Source organism: Perognathus longimembris, chromosome 12 (genome assembly GCF_023159225.1).
Source record: "Perognathus longimembris pacificus isolate PPM17 chromosome 12, ASM2315922v1, whole genome shotgun sequence".
Classification (NCBI taxonomy): Eukaryota; Metazoa; Chordata; class Mammalia; order Rodentia; family Heteromyidae; genus Perognathus; species Perognathus longimembris.
The window spans coordinates 15,874,405-15,882,112 of NC_063172.1; positions in this window are offsets into that span (position 1 = coordinate 15,874,405).

The following is a 7,708-nucleotide window of genomic DNA, read 5'->3' on the forward strand; positions in this document are numbered from 1 at the left end:
CATGCAAGTAGCAAACGCGCTCAGCACGGAGGAAGCGCTCTTCAAGTGGTAGTGGAAATGATGAAGGTGTTTCTCTAATTCTCACACAGGGATCACTGCCCTGTGGACACACATCGTAACTTGGACGATGCATCCCACAGAGAAATGTGATTCATGTGTGTGTGTGAGGGGGTGGGGGTCTGGGACTTGAACTCGGGGCCTTGTTGTGCCTGGTGGGTTGGTGCTCTTGCCCTGAGTCGTGCCTCCTGCCTAGCTTTCTGCTAGTTAAAAAGTCGAGTGGACTTTTCTGCCTAGATGGGCTTCTGAACGTGACCCTTCAGATCTCAGTCTCTTGAGTAGTAAGTAGTACAGTGCCCAGCTAAGAACTTTAATTGTTGATTTCACCCTTCAGAAGTTTGCTTTTTTCTGTTGGCATTTAAACATTCAAAAGATTTTTTAAAATGATTTTACATATAATTTAGGTCCCTATTTTCATCTGTCTCTGTGTGTCCTCATGTTATTTTTGGTTTCAGTGTCAATGCTTAGTAAGTGAAATTTTAAAAAATGATATTCCTTTGCTCAAAGATCAGCTGAAAATAAGAAAAACTACACACATCAGCACGCACAGGTACAGTAAGTTGGACAAAAATATTAGCTAATATCAGACATTCCCCAAATCGAATCCTGTTCCTGTCCTTCCAGTTTCGCCTTTGAAGAACCCTGTGTGCAATATTTGCTCTATGTAGTAAAACCTGACCTGTCAGCAGTGTTTTCCCTGTCTCTTTATTATTTTAATAAGTGAAACTCCTAGGTGTGGTGGTGGCTTCAGTGTAAAAACCACAATACAAGGTGTGGATGAAACTTTCTGTGTCATACCTCCTGTCATCTACAGCGGTTGCTCATCACTTTCTGGTGTTTAATGTGTGCTGGTTGATGGGGAAATTTTAACTTTTCTACATTGATGTGTTTGACTAGTCTTTCATCAGACCCTGCTTGGTCGAGAATTGTCTTTCTGTCTAATTTTAAGTCTAAAAGTTCTCAACAATCACTTTAAAAAAATCTCCAAGGAGAGGTAACTTCAAAGAATTCATTATGAAGGTGTTCGATTCCCAGGATGTATCCAAAACATTGTACTATATGAACTTGAAATGACCTTGGGGGTTTTAGAAGTGCTAATGATTCAGCTTTAAATGAGCTTATTTTAAAAATTGCCATCAAAGAGAACATGTGTCACCAGTGCCCTTTTAGCCCTTTGCTCACAGATGTCCCTGTGTGTACCTGCCCTACCTCTCCTACCTGCTTTCTCAATGAACAGTACAATGAAAAAGACTGAACTGAGCCTGACCCCTTAACACCTTAACCTTGCTACTATTTTTTCATCCATGACTATGGCCCACTGAGCTCCAGCATGGAAGGTATTCTTTAACTTCTTTTCTTGGAGTGTTAGTTTGACACTTTCAACCATCTTGCTACTTGCCACCTTTAATGCAATGAAATCACAACTGGATTCTGGGGATTTTGCTACTGTTTTCCTCTTTGGTGACTTTATTCATCTATTTCTCTTTCATTACCAGTTCTTTGGTCATGAGCTGTTTATCCTCTTCCTGTTCTCTCCTTGGCCCCATTCTAGATTTTTTCTGGCTGCCCTATTTAGCTGATTCTTTGAAGAGAACACTTTGATGATGCTTGAATTAGTCCCAAAGGCTGCTTTCCATCATGTATATAACTGTAATCTCGCCTTTGTGGCTCTATAATCTTCAGCTTGAGTTCAACCCACCATGGACATCACTTCTAACTGATCCTACTTGTCATTGTCCAGAGTTGCTGTAAATATGTGAGAATCAACACTTAACTCCACTACTAATCATGTTAGCATTGGTTGGGCCTTAGGGATTCCTAGGTGTCATTTTCCTCAATTTCCCCTCCCTTATTTCTTTCCCTTATTTTCATATTGTCTTTCATTGCCTAGTCTTTGCACCTAACACAGTAGACAATATCTTGAATGAATGAAAACAAAGCCGGACCATTCCCGCCTTCTCTCCTTCCTCTTCTTTTACAAAGGGCATTCAGACATCTCACCAGTCATACTTGTAATGTTGCCACTACTTTTCCAAGACAAACACCTTGGTGTTTCCCTTGGTACCACCTTCTTATGTCACATACTTAATCAGGTCTTACAGTTCTCCCATTTCCGTTCTGGAATACACCCATGTCTCCACTCAGCCTCACAAGAGACTTTCAATGCTTACAACAGATATACCCATTTCCTTTCCTTGAGTTCTGTTTTTTTGACATGAAAATGGTTTCTAGACCTAAATCAACTGTGGTTATTCTTCTGCTCAGAACCCATCTACGATCCTTTTCTTTTCCTTCCTTCCTTCCTTCCTTCCTTCCTTCCTTCCTTCCTTCCTTCCTTCCTTCCTTCCTTTTCTTCCTCCCTCCCTCCCTTCCTTCCTTCCTTCCTTCCTTCCTTCCTTCCTTCCTTCCTTCCTTCCTTCCTTCCTTCCTTCCTTCCTTTCTCCCTCCCTCCCTCCCTCCCTTCCTCTTTCTTTCTTTCTTTCTTTCTTTCTTTCTTTCTTTCTTTCTTTCTTTCTTTCTTTCTTTCTTCCTTCCTTCCTTTCTTTCTTTCTTTCTTTCTTCCTTTCTTTCTTTCTTCCCAATCTTGGGCTTGAACTCAGGGCCTGGCCTGGGCACTCTGCCACTTGAGCCATAGCACCACTGGCCTTTTCTGTTTATGTGGTATTAAAGAATTGAATCCAAGGCTTCATGCCTGCTAGGCAAGCACTCTACCACTCAGCCACATTCCTAGCCCTTCCTTACCTTTCTTGGGTTCAACTCCAAAAAACATGGGAAGCATTCAAGGTATTTCTGGGGTGTGACTTCTGGTCAGATTTTCCACACCCAGACTCATTGATCCACTTATAGTTTCAACAACCCTATTCAGCTTCTAACCTTTACACTTTCTCCTCCCTTTAGTGAGTGATTCATTCTTTTTATGACTTCCATACCCCATAACCTATTTCCTGCCCAGTTCCTTAAGGGCAAAGGGACAGTGCTGCTTTTGACAGCCTATTTCTGTCCATTCAAGACTGCATAGGTCTCCTTCCATCCTGTGTGTTTCCATAATGTGCCTTGTTCACACAGATTCATATCTTACCAAATGGAAGTAGTATTTTTACTTATCTCTTGTCTCTTAGTGTTGTGTAGCAGGGCATTACATCCCAAAGATCGGTAGAGGTAGTAAGAGAGGGCAGACATTGAATATGAATGTGAAGTTTTAAAGTGGGATGATTAAAAAATTGTTAGGCAGTCTACAACTCCTAAAGTTCTGTCAAAATATAAAAATCTTGGGAATGAGAGGATTGGAAAAGGGAATTGGAGGGAGTGGCGAAGGACTCACACTTCACTTTCCCCTTCACCACTCCCTCTCATTGCATGATGTAGCTGAACTTTATTCATATTACATAATACCAAATCCAAGTAATAAGTGAACTCTGATTTCTCTGCTTCTATACTCTCTCTTCTCCCCCCCCCCTCCCTCCCTCCCTCCCTCCCTCCCTCCCTCCCTCCCTCCCTCCCTCCCTCCCTCCCTTCCTTCCTTCCTTCCTTCCTTCCTTCCTTCCTTCCTTCCTTCCTTCCTTCCTTCCTTCCTTCCTTCCTTCCCCTTCATTAAATGTCTCTTTCCACATGCAAAGTTCAGCACTATTTCATTTTTTTTCATTATTTCTCATTTTGAATTTTCTTGGGAGGTACTGGGGATTAAACTAAGGGCCTCTTAGGCAAGTGCTATACCCCATTTAACATTGTTTTTGAGGTAGGAATTCACTTTATGCCTGGGCTATAATTCTCTTTCATATGCTTCCTGATGTGGCTAGAGTTGACAGTTGCTTGCCATTTTGCCCAGGCATTATGCTTACCCAGTCACCAGGATAACAGACATCTGGCAGCATACCTGGCCACTGGTTAAAAGAGTCTCTTGAACTTTTTTTTCATACTGGGCTGACCTTGAACTGAAGTTCCTTGATCTCCCAAGTATCTAGAATTACAGTCTTGAGCTCCTCATCAACTCCTTTAGTAAACAAATTTACAGATTTTCTTATTTATCTCGCTCTTCAATTTTCCATTTCCACTTTAAATTCAATCTTCGTCCCTTTATGGACAGGTACACATTTTCTTTATCACAAAACCAGGAACACCTAAATTCTGTTCCAAATATAATAACCAAAATTTGTTATTCTGTATTTACCGTTCTTGCACAAAACAACTAACAAATTCTGAAACAACTATTGGTGAAATAATAGTTTTCCAGTATGCCATCTCAAGAAATACAAGAATTATGATCCGTTAGAGATGGGAAAGTAGCAAAGACTTTTCCCAGTTTCAAAGGAGTTTTTAGTAGAAGCCAGCAGGCACAATAAGTTGAAGTAGGGAAGATATAAATTCAAGTGGGTCAAAGGAACTGAAATTCACAGAGTATGAGACAGGTAAGAGCTGCACCCAGATACAATGTGGGCAGTGAGTAAGGGCCCCATAAATCTTCAGGTGGATACTGACCAGTACACAATGGTAACTAGCTCACCCAAGGCTTGGGAAGAACAACCAACTGAGCAGAGCTACAACCTAGTTCACACGGGGCCAAGAATAGTTCATCTCTCCATCATCAAGTCAAAAATTTCCTTATTAATGGAGTACTGAATAGAGTATTCAGAAACGTTTTGCTTTCTGGGGCAAAGTCAATGTTAGACCGAGGCTGCTGTAAGTCTGTTCTGCAAAGCACTACAATAATCAGCAACAGGGCTCAAATGACTCAAATAGAGTGCAGAGCTACACCCACAAATATTATAGGAATACAAAAATGTCCAGCATTTGAGGTGAATTTCACAGTGTCTTGAATCCAGTCATACAAAATAAAAAGTGGGGAACAATGACAATGTGGGCAGCCACTATAAACAGATGCAGGAATAAGCCAAATGGTCTTTCAGTAAGAAGACCATTAAGACAATTATGTATATTACATGTTCAGAATAAAGACTGGACACATTACACAGAAGATATAAGGAATAAAGCAGACCCAAATTAAACTAATAGCTATCCATACTGAAAGATGAATAGTACTCTGTAGAAGATTAACAACAGCTTTTAGATGCTATACAATATACTATTAGTTAACTTGAAGTCAGATAAAACAGAAAATAATATGAAATTCACCGGGGAGGGGACTCTACAGAGTGAGCCAAACATCGCTGAAAGGTAAGATAACTTCAAGTGTTTTAATATGCTTTCGATTAGACTGTCAGAGGGCGACAAGTGAGGAGCATGGATGAAAAAATATTTGGAAAAGCAATGGCTGAAGCGTGTTATTTTTTGTCAGTTATATTCATATATAGAATAAACTTAATGCAACCTAAAAGTGGGAACATGAAGAAAACTAAACTAAGGCATGTCATAAATTACTTAAAAGCTGTAAGAAATAGAAAATCCTTAAAGGAATTAGAAAAAATACGTTAAAAAGCCAGATGTAATGATGCCTGACTGTAATAGCAGCATTTATAGGGTGAGGCAGAATCCTAAATTCAAGGACAGACAAAGATACATAGCAAGACCCTATCTCAAGAGAAATCAAAACAGAACTAATAACATATCCAATCAAGCAAAAGGCCACGTTGCCCACAGAACATCAAAGATAAAAGAAAATAGTAATGAATTTCTGAACAGAAGAAATTTAAGAATAAAGTAGAATAATATCAGTAAGCTACTGAACAAAAGAAATAGGGAAATATATGTAGTGTAAAAAGGAAAGTCTGCAACAAATGCTTTTGATAAAACTGAATTTCCACCCACAGAAGAGTTCTGAAACTAGACCCTATTGATCAACCTGTGCAAAAGTCAATTGCAATTGTATCAAATATCTTAATGTAAGCCTGAAATATTGAAACTCCTACAGGAGAACATGGTCATTGGCATAAGTAATTACTTTCAGAATAAGACTCCAGTTGCCCAGGAAATGAGAGCAAGGATTGGCAAATGGAATTGCAGCCAATTAAAAACCCTCATATTGTAGGAATCAACTATCAAAATCAAGAGACAATACACAACATGGGAGAAAAAAATCCTCACTGGCTATTCATTAGGCAAAGGATTAATAGCCACAATATATAAATAGTTCAAAACAGGAAAACCAAAAGTACAGACAATACAATTAATAAATGGGCAACTGAATAGTTTTCAAGAGAAGATGTACAAACCCCTAACAAACACATGAAGAAATGTCGACCATCCTTTATCCTAGAGAAATACTGAGATCCCATCTCACTCAAATCAGAATGGTAATGATCAAGAAAACAGCAGTAGAAGTGGGCAAGAATGTGAGGTGTGGGAGATGGGAATTCACATGATTGGTAATATACATTAGTCCAGCCAATATGGAAATACGTTGGAAAAGTCCTCAAGAAACTACAAATGGATCTTCAGTATGAGCCTGATGTGTCGTTCTTGAGCATGTATCTGAAGCAATGTTGAAACAATATCTAAAAGAGATACCCACACACATATTTATAGTTGTATACATGCCTGCTAAGCTACAGAATCAGCCCAGCTACCCAACAACCAATGATTGGATAGAGAAAAATGTGGTAAATGTATATTTTGTTATTCAGATGATCATGTTCACAATAGTATTACCTATGCGCAGTATTATTCAATTCTAAAATTGAATGGGATTATATTGCTTGCAGTAAAATGGATGAAATGGGATTATCATGTAAACAAGGTAAGTCCAGCTCAGAAAAATAAAATATCTCCTACTTTTACTCATATGTGGATCTAGACTCTTATGATGATGAGGAGGATAATGATCATGATGAGGATGGTGATGTTACCCTACTCTCTTCCCCCTTTCTAAAGTTTTCCCCAATCCTCAGTCCTACTTTTACAATTATGTCATAGCATTTACTGTGGTGTAAAACTCCAGGCTCCACTTGCGTTCCACTGGCTTTTCTGTTGCTGTCTTCTTTCTCTTCCAGGAACCCCATCCACATTATCATATCACATTTAGTCATTCAGCTTCCTTCAGTCACCAGTCTGGGACAGGGACTCTGACTTTGCTTAGGTTTCGTCACCTTTGGCAGCTGCCAAAGGTTTGCATAGATCTAAAAATTCTGATAGGTCTGATAGGTTGTCTGATAGGTTACTGACTAGCAAAGCCTCTGATATTTGATCAATAGAGAATAACCTACCTCCTTACAGGGTAGGTGGAATTAAATGAGCAGCCATAGTTTAAGAATTTGTCTCACCTACATGAATCCCTGGATTACCTGGCACATTAATTATAGCCACTTATAGCAACTCTTAAGACTTTTGATCAAAACTGACCATTTAGATGCAGTCAATGACATAAATTTAATCCTTCTTCTTTCATAGAAAACTTGTGTATGTCATAGTTGAACTTGAGATTTTTCAAGAGTAGAACAGATGACTAAAATACAGTTTTTGAAGTACAGAGAATAATTTACTGGAAAGTTATATGAGATGGCAGATGGCATATGTTATACCTTTACTCTCATGCCTATAGCAGACATCAGGAATTAATCACAGCACTCTTCCTTGGAACAGATGGCACTTGGGTCTCGGGTGTTCATACAGGGGGTTTACAGGATGAAGAGCTGAAGTTCTGACAGAGGAATGAGATATTCTACAAGGCAGAGGGAAAAGCAACAGAAGGCCTACTTGA